This window comes from Denticeps clupeoides, chromosome 1 (genome assembly GCF_900700375.1).
Source record: "Denticeps clupeoides chromosome 1, fDenClu1.1, whole genome shotgun sequence".
NCBI lineage: Eukaryota > Metazoa > Chordata > Actinopteri > Clupeiformes > Denticipitidae > Denticeps > Denticeps clupeoides.
The window spans coordinates 30,712,211-30,737,415 of record NC_041707.1 but is presented as its reverse complement, the minus strand read 5'-3'; the positions used below and the strand labels follow the sequence as shown (position 1 = coordinate 30,737,415).

At 40.6% G+C, this 25,205-nt stretch overlaps 1 protein-coding gene across 1 annotated transcript in view; it reads right to left on the bottom strand.

The window, feature by feature from the left end:
- Positions 1-25,205, bottom strand: part of sh3yl1 (SH3 and SYLF domain containing 1) — a 99,387-nt gene that overhangs the window by 1,577 nt on the left and 72,605 nt on the right. The window contains exon 10 of the transcript XR_003751500.1: positions 2,596-2,682. The gene's annotated coding sequence lies outside the window, so the exon portion shown is untranslated. The remainder of the gene's footprint in view (positions 1-2,595; positions 2,683-25,205) is intronic.

The window sequence follows — 25,205 nt, the reverse complement described above, 5'->3', positions numbered from 1 at the left end:
AAGGCCCTCCGTAGCAAAGAGCAGGTGACCCCTGCCACCGAAAAAGAAAGCGCCGCCCTGCCCTGGCACACGCAGCCACCGAACCTCGCTCAGAGCTGAGATAGAGAGAGAGAGAGAGAGAGAGAGAGAGAGAGAGAGAGAGAGAGAGAGAGAGAGAGAAGGAGAGGAAGCCTTCAGTGTCCCGTGAATCACACTGTCCCAAAGGCTGTTCTGGATACTTCAGAGGCATCTTTGTTTGACCGAAGCATGCAACCCAATACTTCTCATTGTTGTTACAAAGGAATGATAGAGAGAGGGGGAAACGCTCATTGTACGCACATTACAAGCACAAAGGGCAAAATAAATCGAGTGCCTGCAGTCCCACAAGTAGCAGTAAAGCGAACACCAGTGTGTGTATTTTAGGTACCTGTGTTTGTTTCTTATTTTGGGGGAAATAAAAAGTTGCACATTTTGTCCTCGGACGGCAGCAGCAGTGCGACAGAAGCCTTCAAATATTCCCGCTTCTGAAACCAGCGCAGCCAGCCCCTTTTAAGTGACAGGCCTTTCATATGAATATGACTAATTTGGTTGAAAGGTGGAAGATCACAGAGGTCATTTCACTGGCCGGCCCTCTCTTCTGGGGATATGGGGGGGGAAAAAGGCCTGCAGAGAAAAAAATGTTCAATCTGTCACAGGAAAGAGCTGAGGCGGTGGGCCGAGGGGTCTGCGAGGTGTGACTGAAACTTTGGCAGCACGTTTGAGCCAGGTGGACAGACAGCGCACCCTTCCATCCTTCCTCAGCCGCGCTTTCAGGACTATTAACCCTCTAGACCTAAAAAGGGAATGGATAACATAACAAAAGACAATAGACGGGACGAGCCTATCGCGCCCCTGGTCACCGAAAAAAAACGGGGGGAAAAAGTCCAGTTTTACGCTGGAACTGGACTCTACCTCTCTTCAGAAAACAAAGAAAGGGTCATTGCATCTCCGCTTTCTGAGGGCCTTTAGTACAGCAGAAGAATGGGAGCGTTATACCACAACCTTCAACCATTCTTGGCCTCCGCACAACACGGGCCATGTGACATTTGAAGACATCATCATGTGGCTTTCCTTGTGGCATGCAGGGATGAGAGGTCACTCTGTTTGACGGTGGCAGATATCAGTGTCCCCCTGCTTTTCACGCCGTCTCTCCCCGAAACAAGAATACGTGCTGAACAATAGAAAGCAAAGAAGACCGCCACAGAGACAGTGTGCTCACCAAGCAGGAAATCTTTCTGGCTCGCCACGCACCAGTCCATGCTTCACAAAGCCACTCGGATGGGGAGGATGTGTTGCTAGGCACTGTGATTGTGTCAGCACTTACTGGCACCGTTTCCTCGCAGGTGAACTTTAAATGGAGAGTGACAGATATATGTTTCCTGCCATTTTTACGGACCTCCAGTCCTTTGAATTGCCTCACGAGCCAATGGCGTTTGTTGTTTGAGGAAGGTGACATGGCGTCCGCATCCCTGACCAATCTGAGGTGCGTGACTGCCCTGGGGAGCGCAACCCTTTTTTCTTTTTTTTTTTGAAAACATGTTTGCACAGTTTGGCACAGTTCACGAAGAGTTCAAGATCTTGCCTTTGTTAGCTTCCTCCTCACAATTTCCACTCTTTAAAAGGGTAGAAGTATAAAACAGAGGAAATACTGCCATTTTCTTATATTCTCAACCCAGAAGCTTTGATCAGAAGAAAAATGTTACTTTCAATATGTGAAACAACGAGTGTCACATCATGACTTTGAGATTAATTGATTTAAATTCAGCAATTTTCTTCTCTGCGTCTTCTTCCAGTGGTAAAGTAAGTATTTATCAATATAGCAGTGGGAGAATTCTGTGAGAGAGATTGGCAACACAGACAGGGTTATGGAAGCGTCCTGATGGCTTCTCACACTGCGGGTGTGACATTGAAATGGCCGAAAAAATGTTATTCAGACAGTTGTTGGAAAAATGGCTCTTGTGCCCACAAAACACTATTTATAGTGCGCTCAGTGGAATAAGTGAAACATTAGAAATATGTAAAACAGAGGTTTTTGAATGAGATACTTTTAATTTCATGAAACTGAATGTTTGACTTCAAAATAACCACCCTTGCCAGATTCACTGCATTCTTTCTAGCACAAAATTTTTGGGAAATACACCTTTTCAAGCATGCAGTGAATGTTTTACTACACTATAAAATATTGAAATCACATTAAATGTAATATTGAAATTAATTATTCACCTTTGTAGTACACTTAGTCATTTTTTTTCATTATTTTTAGTAATTTCATCAGTTATGTAGTGTTGTTTTGTGTATTTTTTATTTCTTTAATTGTTTTTTTGCATTGTCTTATGTATTTGCAACTGTGTCCTGCTCTTTTGAAATAAGACCCCTCGCAATGCTTCAAAATAGGAAGAAACCTTGACAACTCACAATGGGAGTGAAAACAATAGCTGTTGAAGGAGCAAATGCACCGGACAGTGATCCTCTGAATGATAGCTACAGCGGAACACCCCGCAGACCAAAGCATCTCTTAAAGTAATTCTTCCCCAACAGATATTACAGCACAGGAAAATGGCCACCTGACTTATTTACCCAGGATGTCCTGCATGAACTGGCCTTGTGCTTGCTGTGGAGCGCCTCATCATCTGCTCGGCTCTCAGCAACGTTGGCCCGAACCGCCTAAAGGAGGGCAAAAAACATTACAAGGTCAACATGTTCCTTTTTCTCCCCTCCTTCTTTTTTTATTTCGGTCTCACAAAATGACAAAGCTTAAATGCAACATGCATGCTTGATTAAATATTATGTAGGTCATGGACATGGTGTTAATTTCACAGGACTACTAAATTATAGTTCTCAATTCTCAAATTGAGTAACTGTGAGTAAACTGTGGTGAAGTAGTGTTTTGAGGCAATTTCTGAGGATCCATTGACATGCTCTTTTCTAATGTGCTCTTTTCCCGTAGCAATGATCCACCAAAATCTCAGCAAGCCATGGCAACAAAGCTTCTTTTTTCCTCTTTCATTTTTTTCGAAGGCATTCGACTGCTAAACATGTCAACAATGCTTCACCCCAGGCAGTGTTTAAGGCTAAACGAGGTTAAAGCTGTCCTTTTTGGTGTATCAAACTATGTTGTTTTTTTTTATCCATCATGACACTCTTTGTTTGCTTGTTGTCTCTTAAATAAGTTCCACCCCCCCCTTTCATTTTTTGAAAAGCACAGAACACTTGGACAAGTGTTTCGCTCACAGTCAAACCAAGGAGCATCGAGTACTGAGCCGGCGCTCCAGCAGCTAACCTTGCCAAAGGGTCTTTTTCTGCACAAAGCGGCCTCTATCTCTTGTATATTGAGTGAGTTAAATCAATGGCAAAACGCTGGCACTTTTCACAGGACAGTGACCAGGAAGCGGGCGGCGCCCTCGCCCCAGTGATTGACACTTGAAACGTGCGCGAGGACGGAGCCAGAGGCACTGCTGCACGCTTGAAGTCTCTGCTGGGGATAACAACTGGTGACATCTGCAGAAAGGGCCGACAAAAGGCAGTTGAAAGCTATGTTTGTTGCCTTCCACCTCTCAGATCTTCGCAGCTTTTCATGGAGCTCCTTCCCCCTGCTTTAATATTGTGATTCAGCACCTGGCTCTTTTGAACCTTCCTTTATACTTCAAACGGGTGGTGTGGGGGGTAGCAGGGGGAGATGTAGGTGGCGGGGGGGGTAGTATTAACAAACATGAAATAGGTTGCAGGGGAGTATGGAAGGCATGGAGGAGAGAAGAGGAGAGCAAGAGGGGCATTTGTGTGTTTGGATGTTGAACATCATCATTGTCTTTAACATCTTATAAAGGATTCTTTCCAGCACCTCCTGACACTTTATATGCTCTGTTGTCATCATTGGAACAGTTTTGTAAAATCCTGGCACATGATATGAGCCTTGAGGTAGTGGGTTCTGCTCACTAATGCACACAAGCTTCAAGGGATAATGGGGACTAAAGATGGTGTAGGAGCCACAGCCAAAAACAAATAAAGGTCCAGCAACTCCTAAATCCTGCGAAAACAACAAATGACTGGAGCTGAATTTAAATGATGGTGCTGATTGGAGGCTCTCCACATGGCACCGAAGGACCTGAAGGCTTATGATTGGCCCTGAGTTTGAATGGGTCCCATCAAATTAAATAACAAACTGTATGGTGACCTGAGTTATTCAGCAACCTGGTAAACAACCAGCTATCTCAGTGTACAGTGAATAAAATCTAAACTGTATTAATGATTAAACTGTGAAGTTTAACTGTGGTATTTACATGCATATTTGTATGAAATCTTTCTGTAAAAAAATGTTGTGCCATGATGCCATGGCACAGCCTCAATACAGAAGGTCAAGGCAGTGACCTGATGGTACGAAATTACCTGAATGGAATAATTTGCAGTTTTGTTGTTTTATTTTATTTGTATGTTTGTGTGTATGTATTTATTATTTATTTAGTGACACTGTTTCTTTACACTGTTTAACACTTTCAATTGAAATCTAGTGGATTATCAGATTACCAGATTATAATGCATCATAAAGGTTCACTGCATTGGTTTAAATTTTGTATTAATGGTAGTAATGAATGAGTTAAAGCTCTAACTGTGAACTTCACAGAAGTGACTTATCTGACCTTCAAAGTATCTAAATAATATCTGTAGTTCAGAGCGAGAGGGAAATTCACTTTTGAGAGTAAATCTTTTTCCAGGTGAAAGATAAAAGCAAATCAGTAAACATAACCAGAGGGGACTTCCAGCATGGAGTTCCTGCCATCTCTGTGATTGCCAATCCTGATCGTTTGCCAAATGTTGCTTATGGTGGAATGAGAGCACCAGCAGTAGCATTTTTGGCAACATTGTGATCTGAACTTGTGCTTCAATAGCAGAAAATAATATATAAAACTTCGACCCTCTCTCTACCATGCGTTAAACTGCATTTTGTAAGCATTTAGCATTAGCTTAGCCTAATCGTCCACATTCTATGAGCCTTGATCTTAGATTAAGGAAGTTCTCTGTTCCGCTCTCTCTCTCCTTACATCTACCTTCAGTTATCCAGTCCAGCCATCACCATGGCGCCCAGGGCCACGCGGGCCCACGTAACATTGAGACAAGGACGTCTAATGGATGCTAATGCACAAACAAGAGAGCTCGAAGCAAGCTAGCACAGACCTAACCCGGGGCAGAAACATCAAAATGCAGGTTGGAGATTTGACATTCCTGCAGGCTCTGTATGCCTCGCCAGTGATTCAAAAAAAGAAAGAAGGAAAAAAAAAAAAAATGTCAATATCCCCCCCTCTGTTTCTAAATGCTCTCTATCTGATGAGCACGGGTAATGTAGATCTGATTGAACTGTGACAAAAGAAGGGCTCAAAAGACAGCTTTAAATGCTTTTTCACTATCTAGCTATGTGTGTTTGTGTGTGTGTGTGTGTGTTCCTGAATTCCTATGATAATAATGAAGGCAGTTGGAAAGATTATCACAGTCGGTCGCTCACGAACTTCAAGGTTAAAGGAGCACAGCAACTGTGGCTTTGTGTTTACAAAAAAAAAAAAAAAGGGCTAATGATGAATTAGTTATCGGCGTGCCCGCAGTTTTGTCGGGATCTTTTAACACTTTTCATGTGCAGTGTGAAGGAGTTATTGTCAGCCCAAGCATTTCGTTGCAGCAAAGGAACATGCAGAAAAGTGCTGTGTTAAGTCTGTTTGCTTTACTAACTCGAGCTCTCAGAATCTGGCTTGCCATAACGATGGCTCATCTTCACATATTCTTCAGCATACACACCTACACACAGACAAAATAAATGCATTTGAATGAGAACATTTCAAGCTGCACTTTAAATGAGGGCTGTACAAGATAAAAGATGCCCCAGACTAGAGGGGGGCAATCAGTCACGTATTGATATTATACTGTCCTGGTAATTAAAAAAGCAATGAACTTTGACTAATGTCATTATGCTTGAAGGCACAGGCTCGATGTTCTACAGTTCACTTGTCTGTTGACTTTTTGTGTCATATGTCAGTTTCCATCGAGCACAGGCTCGCACAATGTTGACATTTCATAATGCATTTTAAACAGTGGGACGCTGACATTTTCGGAAATAAAAAGTGTTACCACGGTCATAATATGCATCCTAAATGACTGGGCACCCCCACTAATGCCATTTAATGGTGCTGCAGCACCTACTGTAATAATATTAAGTATGCATATTTACATAAAATAATAAAAATACAGGAAATCTTTACTGAGTGCTTCAAAAATATTTTTGTTGCAACACTTTTGCTTAGCGTGGCCAAAATAGAACACCATGGCCGGGCTCGCTGGTAGCACATAGCCAATGGCCTAGTGATGGCCTGTAAATCCATTTGGGTCTGTATCTGCCAGTCCTGAACTGATATGCATGGGCCATAACTGGAAAGACGTAGGAGATCCTAATCATTACCACAGCAACATCTTGTATAAACAGGGCAGATGGACATTGCTATGAACCCTTAGTAAAAAGGTGATACATAGATATTTTGGTTGCTCAGATATTTCCTGATCTTCTCAGACTGATACAGAAGATTACTTGTTGGGACTAGTAATTGGATAGTTATGCAAATAATGTTGTGTTTAAAAGAACATGCTTTTATATTACATAATGGGCATGAGTCAAAACTGAGCCGTAAAACATTTACATTTATATTTACATTATTTAGCAGAAGCCCTTATCCAGAGCGACTTACAATAAGTATTTACAGGGACAGTCTCCCTGGAGCAACTTAAGGTTAAGTGTCTTGCTCAGGGACACAACGGTAGTAAGTTGGATTTGAACCCGAGTCTTCTGGTTCACAGGCGAGTGTCTTACCCACTAGGCTACTACCACCCAGTAAAAGTGTCCTGAGAAGAAATTTATTGTTTTAAACAGCCCAATATAAATAGATTTTAATTGATTTTATGTAATTTTTTTATGATCAGTTTGCAGTAGAAATGTCATTTAACAAACCCTACATAAACAAAGATTATTTTATTTCAAATGTGTTGTTTCTAAAAAAGGGAATTAATCTTAATTTCCATCTGATTTAACACACTTAAACATGCCCTTCTGTTTTTGTAAAAATTAATTTAACCATAACAATTTCAGTAACTAAAAAAAAATAGGTCTGCTCGGATAACTTCAAAGTCCCTCTACTGATTTTGTAATAAACTGGAAGGCACCAGGGTCCTAATATAACTCAGCATGTGCTGGGGCCACGCTGAGACCAGTATATTCAGAAGACTACCAGTCAAGTCCACTAGAAAAGTCCTAACAGCACGGCAGCCCGGCCACCCACCGCCAAGCCCAGGGCAACAGGTAACCTTCAGATACCTTTGCCTTGAGGTGGTCAGGAGGAGCTCTCCGTGTATTTATGGGACATGGACTCCTCTATATCCCCTGCCTTTTTTCAAGCCATTTTTTTGAAGAACTTTTTAAAACTATCACTTTTTCTTTTTTTTATTTACTGAATAGGTTCTTCCAGGGTGAGAATGTTTCCATCAAACTGTTAATTAGCGTCCCCTTAGCAAGAGCCCAAGATAAAAAAGAATAAATATTTATTTAGATTTTGGTAAATGAAAACCCATTATATGTTTTGCTTTACATCTTTAATTCTGAGATTTTCTGTGAGTTTGTGATTTTTGAAATCTTGTACAATATGGACATAGAGTTGAAACTTTTGAAACTGTGTCTGCTGTTTTCAGACATTTTTCAAGGATATAGCAGCAAGTGAAAAGAGCACAGCACACACAAGTAAAACAGGTTTTGACAAGAATTCACATAGAGCCTTGTAACTACAAGGACTTAATTAAAACTGCTAAGGAAGTATTGCTAGAATTTTAATTAAATGACAGATGTCCTCAACAGAGGCCTGTTCTTATGACACTTTCGACCTGACCATGGAGGAATAATCTTGACATGCATTATGTAGACATGCAAACACCCAGGTTCTATTAAGCACATCTTTTCACTTCAAGTGAACATTATGCGCTAAAATGTTTTTGTCTTGTAACCTTGAGGAACATTTTCCTTAAAGATTTGTTTTGTTTCATGATGATACTGATTATTTCCTTTTCACCATTAAACATTATGCTTGAGATTTGTTTTCTCCAAGAAGATGCTATCAGTACAAGTTCAGACCTTACAAGAAGTTATGGATGTTCCCCATGATGAATTCATTTTCTGAAGCATTATATAGTGACCAATGTTCTCTTGTCTACACAAAACGGTCAAAAGGTCAAATGCGCTGTGGCCTCCTCTCTAATAAATATTTTATACCACATGAATACCATCTTTCAGAGGGCTTCAGCTGGGTAACTGAAGGTGTCTATAGGGTGAGACTGCAGGTTGATGGACAAGCACAGAAACACCAATCAAACAAAAGCTATTCAACTTTGGGGAAGACAGGGCAGCCTACTTTGGTTTCTTTGTGATCCACCGCTAGCATCAAAGGAGATAAAGCAGTGAATGACAGAGACCTCAAGTGTACAGTGAAGCGAGACATTGTCCTCTTAATCATGAGGGAGGCGATGAGAACCTGAGCGAGTCGTAGGCTGCAGCAACCTCCATGGGACTCCAGCACTGTACAGTAACATGAAACAAGATTTCAAATAAAGGTGGAGGCAGAGCCCCATGGTGATGAAACACACCCTGTCTTCTCCATCAATGAGGGTGTCAAAAACCAAGACAATGAGGAAGAAATGGGATGAAGAAACATTAGCTTCTTGTTATTATAGCGATCTGTAACCTGAACTCCTCAGAAGATGTCTTCTTTCATCTAAGCTACAGATCTTTCTCTCCTACCCCCCTTGGTTCAAGTGGAAGATCCGGGGAGTTGTGTACCAGATGGAGGGGGTGGAGAAACTTGGGAATGGTACACTGGAGGGTGTAAAAAGCTTTGACAACTTGAAACCACGCACATTACCGCTTTAGAGAATCTAACCTGTATGACCACCCACCAAACTGGTGATATGAACAGACATCCCATCTCTCCAAGACGTTCCAGCAGTCTATTGCTTTTGGCTTCCTGACAATTGTAAACAATATAGCGTAGAATATCCTTGAAATTATTTATATTTATTTATTTTTTTTAGAAAATAGTTATGTGCTTGAGAGAAGTGCAAATTGCAAAGATTCCAGATCTTATCTAGATTCTTTGGAGAAGGACAATGCAAAGTAACAAGAGAGTAACTGGGAGAGAGCATCCTGGTTGGTCTCTCGTTTCCTCTCAGTTTTTCTTTAGCATTCTGTGGTATATTAAAAGGTTAAGCCTGTATTGTGCGCTGCTTTGTTTGCAAAAGTGACTTCCGGAATACCCATGGGGTCATGTGATTGTAAAAGACACAGTGTAATTTGCTCATGATCACAGCTATATTACAGTCATATGTAACGTCATGTAAACTAACTGTCTGACTGGCAAGTATCTACAACATCTCTCTGGTGACTCGTTTAAAGACATACAGTACAGGCCAAAAGTTTGGACACACCTTTTCATTCAATGTGTTTTCTTTATTTTCTTGACCATTTACATTGGTAGATTCTCACTGAAGCCACAAAACTATGAATGAATACATGTGGACTTATGTACTTAACAAAAAGTGGAGACCTGGCTTCCAGTCACCGGACCTGAACCCAATCGAGATGGTTTGGGGTGAGCTGAGTGAGCAGAGTGAAGGCAAAGGGACCAACAAGTAATAAACACCCCTGGGAACTCCTTCAAGACTGTTGGAAAACCATTTCAGGTGACGACCTCTTGAAGCTCATCTAGAGAATGCCAAGAGTGTGCAAATCAGCGGCTATTTTAAATAAACTAGAATATAAATCAGTTATTTCATCTTTTTTGGTTAAGTACATAACTCCACATGTGTTCATTCATAGCTTTGATGCCTTCAGTGAGAATCTACCAATGTAAATGGTCATGAAATTAAAGAAACTGAAACTGACACATTGAATGAGAAGATGTGTCCAAAGTTTTGGCCTGTACTCTACTTCCTCAAAAAAAATGAGTTGAATAAGATAAGTTACTAACTATTACAAAGCCCTTTGAAGGATATGCATTATTTAATGCACACAGTGCAGGCCAGTGCGCTCTGGGTGCACACAGCAAGAGCTGAGGCACCTGATTAAGGAGTCTTCTCAAGAGGTAATCTCAGCTGAAGCTGCTTAGCCACGATTGCTCAGGACTTCTTTAAAAGCAGTTCAACAGTGGTGTGACTTACGTTGTGTTTGTTTTCTCCTGACATTTTACGTCACATGCCTTAGGGTTCATTTAAGTTTTTTCAGTTTCTTTTATTTTTGAAAATGTCACTCTTCTGCACCTCATTTTCCCTTGAGTACCAGTCGTGACAACAGCAACTTTTTCCACGTTTTGCTGTGTTACAGCCTTATTCAAAAATGGATTTGTCGATGCACCATGGGCAGCAATTACAGCCTCAAGTCTTTCTGAATATGATGCCACAATCTTGGCCAACATCCCATTCTTCTTTGGAGCACTTCTCAAGCTCCATCAGGTTGGATGGGAAACGTCGATGCACAGCCATTTTAAGAGCTCTCAAGAGATTTTCAATCGGATTCAAGTCTGGGATCTGTCTGGGCCACTCAAGGACATTCACAAAGTTGTCCTGAAGCCACTCCTTTGATATCTTGGCTGTGTGCTTAGGGTCATAGCCCTGCTGAAAGTTGAACCGTTGCACCAGTCTTCTGGAGCAAGTTTTCAACCAGGATGTCTCTGTACATTGCTGCAGTCATTGTTCCCTCTACCTTGACTAGACTCACAGTTCCTGCTGCTGAATAACATCCCCACAGCATGATGCTGCCACCACCATGCTTCACTGTAGGGATGTATTGGCCTGGTGATGAGCAGTGCCTGGTTTCCTCCAAATGTAACAGGTGTTCACACCTGGAATTCAATCGAGATAGTTTTGTTTCTCGTGGTCTGAGAGTCTTTCAGGTACTGGCCCTGATTAAAAAGCCTGATCTTGATCGCAGTCAGCTTTCAAATTATAGACCGATATCCAACCTTCCGTTTATATCAAAAATCTTAGAAAAAGTCATAGCCCAGCAGCTGAGCCCATACCTAGACAGCAACAACATCCACGAAGTATATCAATCGGGATTTAGACCTTATCATAGCACTGAGACAGCGCTGGTTAAAGTGGTTAATGACCTGCTGTTGGCCTCTGATCAGGGATGCATCTCGCTGCTTGTCCTGCTTGATCTGAGTGCAGCGTTTGACACTGTCAATCACGCTATTCTCCTTGCCAGGTTAGAGAATGTTATTGGGATTAAGGGAACAGCCCTTGAATGGTTCAAATCATATCTGACCAACCAATATAAGTTTGTGGTCATCAATGGTGATTCGTCTTCACATAGTAAAGTACCACAAGGTTCTGTTCTAAGTCTGTTACTATTTTCCCTACACATGTTACCATTAGGTGCATGTATCATTTCAATGCATGATGCAAAAAAGTTGGTCCATGCATTTATTACATCAAGGTTAGATTACTGCAACGCATTACTGTCTGGATGCTCTAGTAGGTGCATGAGTAAACTCCAGCTAGTACAGAATGCTGCAGCCAGAGTTCTAACTTTGTTAAATTCCCAGACACTCATTTCACTTCACTGTGACACAGTGTCAATTATAAAGTCCAGTTTATCACACAGTACCCCTGTTAGACACAGACAGTGTTAAATTCACCCTAGTAAGGCTGTCCTAGTTAAGGTACCGGGCCACTGTAGCAACAATACACTACTATCACCACATATTTCAGTACCAGTCATACAATGCCACCGTGTGCCGCTGCTTGTTCTCTCCGAGACACGGAATCAAGCACTCAGACTACTGGCAGTGAAAAGACCAGCAGATAAATCCTGGTTCCTGACAACTGCTAAACGAGGACTTAGCATGAAATGAACCAGAGGGTCACCACAGCCAACACCACCGTAACAACTACAGCTTCAGGGATCTTCAAGTGGACCAGAAACACCATAATGGACATGCAATGTAGACCATGACACTGGACTACATTCTGGACTTCTCTAACCCTACTGTAGGACTTATAATTATTTTTTCGTTCTTTCTTTCCTATTGTACAAATCATCACAAACCCTGCACTCTATCCTGGAAGGGGGTCCCTCTCTGTATCACTCCTTCCCAAGGTTTCATCCTTTTTTTCTCTCTCTCCTAGAGTTTTTTTGTGTGCAGAAGGGTCAAGTGTGGGGGGTGTCAACTGTAGGGCTTGTCAAAGCCCATTGAGACATACTGTATGTGATTTTGGGCTATATAAGAAATAAATGTTGTTGTTGTTTTTGCCAATCTCAAGAGGGACCTTTTACTAAGGAGTGGCTTCCGTCTGGCCACTCTACCATACAGGCCCAATTGGTGGACTGCAAAGATAGGTGTCCTTCTAGAAGGTTCTCCTCTGTCCACAGAGGAACTCTGGATGCCTGACAAAGTGACAGACTTCCAGAGGTCCTTGGTCATCCTCCCTGACTGAGGCCTTACACCCCCCATTGCTCAGTTTCGATGGTCGGTGGTTGTCAATGAGGGCAGGCTTCATTTACTGGAGTGAATCCAAGCACACACACATAAAAATCAATGACAACAACAATATATACAAAATTAATCAATGTAATTAATTAATTAATTAATTAAATCTACATAACGAAAATTCAATGAGAAAAGAAAACCAGCAAACATGCAGATGAACACTTTACCATATCCAAACAAACAGGGTAAGGTCATTCATTATACAGTCATGACCATGTGGTTTGCTGCTTTCGTTATATGGCAATTTGCTTACACTCCAGAATGTTATGAATAGTGATCAGAAGAATTGCAAAATCCCTCTATGCCAATGAGAATTAACTTAATCCCAAAAACCCATTTCCACTTATGTTCAGACTTGCCACAAAAGGACCTGCTGAGATCATTTCAGTGATTCTCTTATTAACACAAGTGAGAGTGCTGAAGGCCCTAGGAACCTTGTTAGGGTGCATGGCATCCTGAATGCTTTGAAATACTAGGACATTTTAAAACTAAATCTGGTGGCTTCTGTCCAAAAGCTGAAGATGGGTCAACATTGGGTCTTTCAGCAAAATAATGTCAGACCCCAGACCACAACCCAAATGAAAATATATGGAGTGAGCTAAAGACGAGAGAGCAGAGGAGAGGACCCAGGGCGCTGGGTGATTTTGAGAGATTCTGCAAAGAGGAATAGTTGAAGATCGCTCTTTGGGTAATTCTCCCATATGTGAAATAGGAGAATATTTAAGCAAAAGGGGGACTGTACAAAGTATTAATCAGGGGTGCTAATAATTGTGCCACTCATTTGATGTAAAAAAGTTATTTCTTAATGTGTGAATTAATGCACTTGAATTAAAGGTTGAAATTTTTCTCTTTTTTCATTGTGGTCCTATATTATTTAGAACAAAACTGAATTTATTAGAAGCTAAAGAACACATTTTAACCAGGGGAGTCAAAAATTACGGAGGGCAGTGGATCACACTGTTTTTAGGTGAATAAATCTTTAAAAACGGAAAAATGGAAAACATGAAATTCAGAGGAATTAAAGAACATTTCAAACTGAATTTAGGAAAAATAAAATGGATTTCATAGGCAAATACTAAGGGCGCCATCCATCCAGGTTGTGCCTGGAAGATAAAAAAGTGTTTCTTAAAACTAGTTTGTATTAATGTGTCTTAATATGCAAAGAACAAGATCACATAAATGTACCTACGTAATAATGATTCATCCAATTGCATAGAATTTAACCATGACATTTTCAATGTGATAATTGGCTCATCATATTTACAGTGTTTGTGCCAAAACTGCTGCCAAGGAGCTCTCAATGTCACATGAGATCTGCACATTGACATCCTATACAACTTTAATAAATATTCAAGATGAAAAAAGACCTTGAAAAATCCCAGCAAAGAGAGAAATTGCACTGTCTGACGTGCTTAGTTCCATCAGTGAATGTAAATCAGAGGTTGTCTCATATTCTGAATAGTCTGAAAACCCCTCAAATGAAAATGTAAATCTTTACAATGTGACAATTTTTTGACAAATTCTATTTGATTTCTGAGAACAAGGCACCTGTCTTGAACCAGATTGTAAAACAGCTTGTATATGACATCACAATGTAGATTTTGTTGACACAAAAGTATTAAAAGAACTGAACTTTCTGTATTAAATGTGTATGTAGGTAACCCTGAAATTCACTGAAGAAAAGCTTTTGAGCACCAGACTAAAACATGGAACAAATCAGAATGACCTCCATGTCTGCATTGGATGTTGTGTATTCTCGAGTAACGATAAGATGATAAGATAATATAATGATAAGATATATTTGTTTTAATTATGAAACAGGTTTGACTAAAATAAAAAGTTGCTTTTGTCTTCTCTATTAGGTACTTGTACTATATCGACTGGATAAATAGAAATTCATTACAAAAAAAGAGACTGAAATACAATTTTCTAAATGTCATCAGTTTTCATTGACTAAAACTAGGCAAAAATTTTCATGCATAATTCTGACTATAATATAACTAAAATGCTCAGACGTATAGGTTATTGATACTTGACTCGGCGAAAAACATGAGTATGACTACAATACACCATACACGGATGTAGCTGCTAAGACAGGCCAAAAAGTTGAAGCAAGTAGACACAGATTTTTAAAGATTTTAAAATCCATGGTTAACAAGGAGAGCCAAGATGAGGTGCATCCAGCACAGATTTTGATGCTGGCAGAAGGCAGATGGCAGCTCCACTTACAAGTCAGGGATTATGTCTCAATGAACCTTGAAAGACTGTTCCCAAACTACATAAGCTTGCCAATTGATTACTTCTGGAGGAGGCTGTCCAAAGTAAAATCTAAGTAAAAGCTCAGTCAGTTGATGAAGCTCCTTATGTTGCTGTCAAGTTCTAATTGTGCTGCAGACAATATGGTGTGTCACATTAAGACATCATACAGGTTAGCCATCCTAGTTATCTTACCAAATCTGATAACTTGCTAAATTGACTGTTATGCACTTGAGACAACTGGCAAACTGCAATGCAATCTGCATCACAATACAAGTTAAGTTTGCAAAACAAATCTATTGACGTAAACTAGTTAGCTATCGATTCTGCCCATATCATATGAAGTGTGAGTTATGCTTTATTTGTTCATAAGGATCCATCTGGCAAACAATGTCACCAGTAGATGCTGTGCAAGGTGTCAACAGCGCTTTAGTACAGTATGACACAACATGCGTACAGTCACGCACGTTATTCTCTACATGGTTAAACTGCATTGAGAAAAAAAAAGTTGGAAGATTTGAGGCAACCAAACTGCAGGGCATTTTAAAGTTCTCTCAACTTCACGCCTATGCCTCAATTACATGCGCATGACAGTGAGGGAATGTCAAAATGCTTTGCAGCTGATTGGCTTAAATTTTTACGTTTTCATAACTTAAAAAAGGCCCCCAGGTTCCAGGGGGTTTAACCATAAAGGTTAGTGTATACCTGATTAGAGCATTATTTTGCAAACCAATCAAAGATTTTCAAACCCTTAATTTGACAGCAAGATGCTGTATCCTTGTGTTTAATACAGTGTCAAGAAACGAATGCAACACTTCAGAAAAAAATTGCATTCTAAGTGTTGCTCTGTTGCAGTTCATGTTTTATGCAAGGCTAGTCTACAAGTGACATAAGCATTTTGCTGTAATTAGCTTTTCATTACGGCAGTACGGCGCAGTAGCTGTACCTGCTGTGGAGGCAGACACGGTGTAATTACTACTGCTTGAGGCGTCCTGCTCACTCTCACGCCAATTACTTTCACCAGTAATTGAATTTTTTCTGCTCATGAAGCATAAGTTCCATCACGCCCCCACCCCTTCTCAACACAAGACTTACAATGTTTTTTTTTTCACAGACAGTCTCACTGCTGAAGGTCTCTGTTCCTGCTGAGTCATGTCACAGGGTTGTAATACACACTGATCAATGCTTAACAGTATTTACACTCCCACACTGCATAATATGAAATTACGTTATTGAAATCTCATTGCAAAATATTAATTCAAAATTTAATATTTACTTTACTTTATGATGGTTCAGACTCAGTTTGTCGTAATATATTAAATAAATTTGAGTATAATTTATATTAATATATTGGACAAACTCACAAATGAGTTAATCTAATTTACCGGCATTTCTTCAGAAGTATATATGTAAACTTGTGTTTTCCTTTTTCAGTTGTGGGTTTTTGTGTTGTGACACTCACTGTCAGTTTGGACAGTTTGCCTCTTCATGCCATACCCCTCCTCCCTCCACCAAATTAATTCAGTTGAAAACAAAACACCTGCCAGTGCAGCACCAAATGAAGCCTCTTTGGGCTGGCACAATGCGAAGTTCTCAGAGGCTTGTTCAGTCGTGCAGTCACACGCGGCCTGCTGGAAAACGTCCATTACTCCTGCGTTCCTCCCTCTCGCGGCCATGCCAACTGAAGTTAACGCCATCAACAAGGTCTCCAAACAGCAACATGTAAACATTTTACTCAATAGAATGCCCCACATTTTCTTTTCTTTTTTCATTCTTAGAGGGTGGCATTTATTTTTCCCCCACAAGCACGAAGAGGCAGGGCCAAAGTCAGATGTGAAAATTACTTGAAAGCCTGAATCCACACGTTTATTCATTGTCAGACTGGAGTGCTAATTAGGGACCAGTTGTCATTTTTTTCAGCGCCCAACCCACAGTGATTACCTCTTCAGCAGCAGCAACTCAGTCTGAAACATTTGCCCAAATAATTTTGTGATAAGATTCACATTTTAGTTTTTCACACTGCAACACTGATCTTACTGATTTCAAGTTTAAAGTTTTTAATAACTATTTACAATATAACTACCCTGTATACATACATCCATGTATGCCATGTTTTATCCATAATGAAATAGAAGAAAAAAGTCTTTGTTAAGCTTTGCTAGTAGCTAGACTGCACTTCTGTGTCCAAAAGTTTTGAGATTGGGATCGGGGTACCACCAGTGCAGAGCTTGCTCAGGAATGGCAGCAGGCAGGTGTGAGTGCATCTGCATGCACAGTGAGGTGAAGGCTTTTGGAGGATGGCCCGGTGTCAATAAGGGCAACAAAGAAGGCACTTCTCTCCAAGAATAAACATTGAGCACAGACAGATATTCTGCAAAAAGTACAGGGATTGGACTGCTTAGGACTGGGGTAAAGTCATTTTTTTATTGTTTGGGGCATCTGGAAAAATGACTGTCTGGAGAAGAGAAGGTGGGCGTTACCATCAGTCCTGTCTCATGCCAACAGTTTCCTGTGTGGGGCTGCTTCTCATCCAAGTAAGTGGGCTCACTCACAACATGAATAAAGAATAGTATCAAAACATCCTCCGACAACAACTTCTCCCAACCATCCAAGAACAGTTTGGTGTAGAACAATGCCTTTTCCAGCATGATGGATAACTAAGTAGCTCAGGGAACAAAACACTGACATTTTGGGTCCATGGCCAGGAAACTCCCAGGACCTTAATCCAATTGAGAACTTGTGGTCAATCCTCAAGAGGCAGGCGGACAAACAAAAACCCACAAATTCTGACAAACTCCAAGCACTGATTATGAAGGAATGGGTCGACATCAGTCAGAATTTGTCCCAGAAGTTTAATGACAGCATGTCAGGGCGAATTGCAGAAGTCTTAAAAAAAAGGGCCAACACTGCAAATATTGACTCTTTGCATAAGCTTGATGTTATTGACAATAAAAGCCTTTTAAACTTATAAAATGCAACTTATAGATCTAAAAACACTGAAGCAGTCAACTTTGTGAAAAACAGCATTTGTGTCATTCTCAAAACCTTTGGTCATGACTGTACTATTAAATCATTTTAAATGTTAAATGTTTTGTAAAAGTTACTTAATTTTTTTTTAAGTTTAAATCACGACTTGATGTATTTTTCCTTTTCATGATGTAATAACATTTAAAGCCAGACTGTCACCCTCTGGTGACAAAACAGTCAAGCTGACAGGAGGTCTTGCGTCTAGAGTGACATGACACGTTGCAAGTCCAATCATCAACTCCTAGCACTTGTGTCATTGTGCCTCATTTGGACGAGAGCGCTGGACAAGCCTACATCAAGAACAAATTCGTGACACTCTGTTCTCATCCAACTGAACCCAAAAAAACAAAATCAGACCATGATTTCCCTGCAGACTCTCATCAAACTCTTGTGAGCGGCTTTGGCTGTCCCACATTTTGCAGACAAAGCGTTGTGTGGTCTAGCAGGCTGTCCGGCCACACACCAACACCTGTTCTCAGGAAAGCCACTTCTTTTTAGCCACCTTCAGATCCCGTTAGGGCATTAACTAACACATTTGTTTTTTGGCTGAACCGACACTGCACCCTCAGAAGCCATTTTTTTGTGTAATTGATGTAAAAGAAATAGCAAAAATTAGCACATTTCTAATAACTGGCAAAATGAATTTGTTTCACATTTTGACTGCTAAAGCATCTCAGCCCTTTGCATGTTTCAAAGGGCATATAAAAAAAAAAAAATAAACAACAACAAAAAAGCGCCATGCCGGCATCAAGGTTAACAGATGCAAACCCATCGTAAGAAATGCATTTGGCCAAAGAGCTGCTTCTGTTTCCCCTAAGGGTCAACTATTTGTGCACTAATTTGCATGAAAGCAGTGTAATCATGACAAACATCGCTATCATTACCAGGTAATACAAGTTAATTGTTTGGTTTATATACTTTGAATGACATACCATTAGAGACCGCGCAGACATAGTAACTAGAGCATTAATAAATTCAAAATGTGCCTATTAGGGTGACAGCTTTGGAGGTGCAAAGAAATAACAGTTATCACTTGGCAAACGCAGATCTCACCCCATCTGCTGAGACTTTGCATATATTTTCAGCTTCCTGAGCAATGATTAGGGCTGTCAGAACCTCTTTAACCTTCTAACTGCTGGTCCCAACTGGCCCTAATTAGAGATTAATGATTTCAAAAGACACAGACTGTGATGGAAACAGCCTCCACAGTTTGTGTACAAATTAAGCACCAATTACTTCAAGCATCTATTGCATTGTTGATGCATAGCTGCTGTTTAAGATAAAGGACAATTACGGAACAACGAACGGAATGTCCCCGGCTGCTGTGGCTGCGAAGAACTTTCCAGAAATGGTAAGAGCGGCGAACGCCTGGGCTGGGTCGGTTCTGAGCCGATCATGCTCGTGAGTGACTCCAACATCCTCACCGGAGCAGAAAGTGCTTGGCGTGGGATACCTCTCCCAGAGGTTTTCAGACAGAACGGGACAGAGCAGGTTCTTTCAACTCAACCTCGTTAATTCTCATCAGCAATGGTAAACAGGAATGAAATTGCCATCCATGGAGAAAGACACGATTAATGTTTTATCACATCACTTTTATTCCGCTATGATATGTCGGCATCTGACATTCCTTCAATGAGATGTGGAGTATTTATAAAATATTTAGAGTGCATTTGCTTCCGTTTTTTTTTTTCTCTCTCTCTCTCTTTTTGTTGGCCCGAATGTTGGCCGTGCTTCTCGTGGCACTCTTTGAGGCCATCTGGAGAGAGGCTCACGTGGGAAAACGCGGGGAAGGCGCTCGCGTTCGCCGAGGCTGCCCAGATGATGGCGACCCCAGAGATGCTCTGTTAAGCTGCATGGTGCGATCAGACAGAGCTTGGGGACAGGAGAGTCAAAAAAAAAAAGGCTGTGCAAAGAAACAAAGGATGAAGTCCCGCCCGATCAATCTCAGCACATCAAAAAAAGCCGTGACAAGTACATACCCCGTATCAAAAGCACGCAGCCCTGACCTGGTGCAGGTTGTAGGATTCGACTCATGGATATTTGGGCGGGGCCCCGGGCCGGCTGCGGTGCTAATAGATGATAACTTAATTAGGCGGGTGCTTGGGATAGCTGCACTGCTGTGAGAGTTGCACGCCTTCTGCAGCGAAATAGATTCAGTGTTGAGGCTGACAGCTGAGGGGGTGGGGTCGAGTGGGCTGAGATGACTCCTGTCACATCTAATAAAAACGTGGACACTACTTTATTGGTAATTTGGGAAACAAGAAGCACGGTCTACTTTGTGTGTCCCAAAATGTTGGTGATTTTTTGTCGAGAAATAAGCCACTGTCATGGTATCTGGTATCGCAATCCAGGCCTAACGATGATCTGAGTAAAAAAAAATCCCATTTAACACATATAACATCAAACCCTAGGAGAAGTGACCTCTGAGAAGCTATTGATATAGATCAATGGAAAATGCTCTCATATCTGCTTTCATCTCCTCCCCTCCTCTCTCTTTTCAGCTGTCCTCTCCAGTCCTTTACTCTTCTGAGATTTTTTTTTTTTTCCCCACCCCGACCCTTCACTCCACTCGGCTCCTCTTGCCGTTCCCCTCGTCTCCTGCTCTCTCTCTGTTCCTCGCCGCACAGATCTCTCTGTCTCAGGAGGTGCTGGCCCAGCCTCCGCTCGGCTTGGCCCAGAACCCCGTCGCAGAACAAAGCGGATGTCGGCCTGCCAGCGCGGGGCACTTTTGTCATGTGTACTCATGTGTGGCTGGGGTGAGATCACCCAAACCAAATGCACCTGAGTCCTCCTTCCCCGCCATTAAATCACGCTAATCTTTCCACGCCGACGCTGGGGAGGGCGGCAGCAAACCTCCTCCAACGTCTCCATGAGCCCCAGCTCACTTGCCTGTTACCGCTTCACTTCTGTCCGTGCCTTGTGCATTTGCCAAGGCACTGGCACACACACACCCTCTCCATCTAAACAAATACACTTACCATGTAGGGCATTAAATAAATATTAACTATTAAATAAAAAATATATTGTTTTATCTCATTTTTCTATATGTTCAACAATACATTACATGATTTTTTTTCTCTTACTTATTTAAAAATAGTGGAAGTAAAAAAGTCCCTGAGCCCTTTTGTACACCTTCTGCTGTCCTTTTAAAACCATTATTCCTCCATTTTTGGTTTGAGTAAATGTGAAACATTTGTACCCATGGCAGAACGTACGACCTTCGTGCTCTAAGGCCATTTATGATAATTAGATTACATATTCAGGCATGATTCATATGTATGCATTAAGAAATGATATTGGGAACAATGACTGTAAAGTAGTGCTTGTAAGGAGAAGACTCTTAACAGGACCTTTCTAAATTAGGAGTAAATGCAGGAGCGCTCCTCTCCTCATTTTTTATATTAAGACTTTTAAAAGCTGCTCAAACTGTTTTTTTCTCCCTAATGGATTTTTTATTTATCCAAAACATGCATAATAATTAACTTCTTCCTTATTAATTATAGATTCAGCTTTTCTTTCAGGCATTTTCTCCCTCCAGATGAAGTCAGAGCCTGTCTTTAACAAAAGCAGGCCTTTCTTCCTTTATGTCTTTGCACCGCTGATGCACGGAATGGAGTCATTTTGGATTTGTTTAAATGTGTATTTAAAAGCCTTTTTTTTATCTCTGAAAGTTTTTTTTCTAAATCTTCCTTAACAGAAACACATCAGTCCACCATCAAACAATGTTCTTGTCTCATGAATGTTAGCGTAAATTAATTTGATATTTGGTTGAATGATCCATTGCAGTTTTATTGACATTTTGCACTGATTAATGTCTAATGGAGTACATATTAACATTTTTATTCTTATTATTATTAGTGTTTTTTTATTATTATTAGCTCACTATTGCTCACAGTAGAATGCCTCATGAAAGTTAGTGATTAAAACAAGGAGCAACAACTGTTGACTAATGAATAACATTTGAATGCTGACTTGATTTTATTTTACTTCTCCTGTCAGGCAGTGTTTTAACTAAGAGTGTGAAATCCATTGATTAGACATTGGGTGCTGCAGGAAGTGAAGATTATATAATAATCTGATCATGACAAAGAGAAACTGAACGAGAAACTGAATTCTCTACTCAAGAACAACCACATAGGTGTGCAGAGGTGGTATTAAGTAATATATTATCATAATCCAATTACATACGGAAGATAAGAAGGGCAGGAAGCTCAACATAAAGGTAAAACACACACACACACAAGGTACATACAAAACTTTAGTCTGGATGGCCTGGACATGGAGCGCAGACAGGTGGCCAAGGCAATGCACCAGAAAAGGAAGATATTTGGACACCTTCTACAGTCAGCAGCACTTTGGACTATGAGAAAATGATTGGATTCTACAATAATCTCACAAAACAATACTATTAAGATTTTCTCCTACATAGTCTATACAAAATGTGAGTAAAATCCAAAACTTTAACATTAATTTTATTGCACAAAACAGAAAGTCTCTCTTATGATCTTCACATCCCTGTAGCTTCATTCCAGATGCCTCTTTGACAGGCATTATCAGCTTTGTCTTAGCGCCTCTCTCTTAGCCTCCATGTGAGGTTTCTTGGCCTACAAGCACGGCTCATAAGAAGCAGATGCTTACTTTCTCTTGACATATGCCCTGGGGTAAGAAGAGCCACTGTCGGATATTAAAGCCGTGACCCTCTCGCCGGCCAAGGGAGGAATGATTTAGAGGAAAGCTTTTACTTTCTAATGAAGCAGCGAAGCTCCTTCTCCATGAATAAAGGAACAGATGGACATATCAGAGAGATTCACTGAGCCGCTAAGATAAGGATTTCCAGCCATGTTTATCGAAAAGTAGTCTCTCCACAGGGTTTTATTTATTTTAATTTTTCTTCATATCCTTTCAATAACGCTGTGATTTGTCAAGCAAGGATTTGAGAATTTCATCTCCTGTCTGACTTCATCAGCTGATTATATTAAAGAAAATGATCAAATAAATTATAATATTTAAAAGTTATTTCTTATGCTCAGAAGTAGTTGTAGTTGTACAGCTGTAGTAAAAGTAGTAAAACATAATATTTCATTTACATCCCATTCCTTTTTACTGACATCTCCTTTTGGCGAGGGACGTGTTCCCATCCTGGAAGAGGCACTGTCACTGTCTTCTCTGATCTGTAGCTTCAGTAATGACATGATCACCATGAGGATTGTTTGCGATGAAGCTTGCAGGCCTGAGGAAGGCTGGGAAGGCCGAAGCCATAATCCTGCCCATATGGAGGGACCCTGTGTAATGTAGGCTACATTTTAACATTACAGTTCTTGGGCACTCATGCAAAAAATCAGTGGGTCACAGGGAAAAAAAGGGGCACACAAGTTGGACATTGTGACAGATGTCCAAGGGAAGACCCCACACCAGCCCCCCCACCCCTCGCTATTAAAGCTTCGCGAGTACAGTACCCTAAAATCCTTGACCCGCTTAGTAAACACCGAAGGAGCATGTCACCATAAAGGACATCCATAGAAATGTGTGTGTGTGTGTGTGTGTGTGTGTGTGTGTGTGTGTGTGTGTGTGTGTGTGTGTGTGTGTGTGTGTGTGTGTGTGTGTGTTTTAATCTCCTTCGGATTTACTTGAATACACTTTCCTCGGAGCTCACATTTATTTACATATTTGCTCGGCAAACCTGTTTGTCTTTTATTTTGACCGAGGCCACCTGGAACTGATACCATTGCTCACACAGTTTGCATAAGAAGTTGATTGAAGCAGCAGGTTTTAATTAACCTCTAATTAAATTCAAAATGTCTTGTAACATATTCTGTCTTGAGGAGGGGGCCGTGCTTGGATCCGACCATATAGTCTTGTTTAATGTAAATAAGCAGCTAGCAATTAATTCATGTCATTTTAATAAAGATTATTTCCTTATGGCATTTCATGGGAGTGTAGCACAGGTTAAGGAATTACTGCTAATCATTATGTAAAAATATATTTTGAATTAAATTATGTATTATTTATGCAATTGACAATAGATATAAGCACAAGAGATATAATAAAGGATTTATGGTGTACAAGTAACTTATTATAATTCTATTCAATCATGTTTTTAGTTGCCATGGACGTTCTGTGTAAGTGTGTGTGTGTGTGCGTGCGAATGTGTGCAAACAGAAACAGAGAAGGTGTGCGACCCCCCACCCCCACCCCCCAACCCCAGAACAACACAAACACATCTGAAAATGGAAACATCTTTCCCATGCCTCTGTCCTGTCCTGCCTGTATCTCATAATGAAGCAGGATTATGGAATTAAACCTCCATGCCTCACACATTCCTTATAGACTTTCTGTAAATACCGTAAGCCCGTTCCAGTGGCACACAAAAGTGAGAGCATAACGTCTGCTCCTAAGCCGGTGCTGGATGGGGAGGGGGGTTAATGATCCAATTGAAAAGCGGAGTTTTGAGGGGGGAAAATGGGTTTGGGCATTTTTAATCCTTGTCATTTTCATTTCTCTTACCCTCTGGATTTGAGTGATTTTATTTAAACTGTCGGCTTGAGCCAGGGGATTGGTGAATCAGGATTTTAGCGTGATTATCATTACATGTGAAGAAGGAGAAGAAAAAAAAAAAAAACAACACCACTATAATCTATTGCAAGTCAGTGCTTCGGCATCACACTCGCTTGAATCACAAATTACCTGTTTTGATCCGTAAAACGCTGTTCAATGCCTACTTACTGCAAACCGAAACCTGGCATGGACCTGGGTAACGCAATGAGTCCAGCCCTTATTGCTCCACGGCCATGTCCCTTTTTCGCCAGACTCCTTTCTGTCCTTTTTTTTTTTTTTACCACGTAGCTATATTCCTATAAGAGTGTAACATTTGCATAATGCTTCACTTCCCTTGCCCTACAACCCCTCCCGCTCTAATTACACTGCTATGTTCAAAAATCTAATTTCATTAATACTGACCGTTATTGGTGTTTTGGTGTAAACACACTTCATCGTTATGAGAGGATATTAATCTGATTGAATTTTGCTGTTAGTAACAGTTATAATGCAATTGTCAAATTGTTAAAAATGGCATTCAGTTTAATGTAATGCTCACAGAAACAAATTTTGTGAAATTCATATTCTTGACAAAAAGGAATCTGATCTGATCCTGCTTTGTAAAAAAAGTATTTTTAATTTTTTCAATAAGAAGGGGGAGAAGGCAAGCAATCAAGTGTTCAATTTAACGAGTTAGCCATGACTAATGGTGGAGAAAGATACTTTAGACCACTCCAACAGTCCCATCTCACATTAAACAAGGCGACAGTTCGAATCCAAAAGGACATCTGGTAAGTGTAGTTCACATAC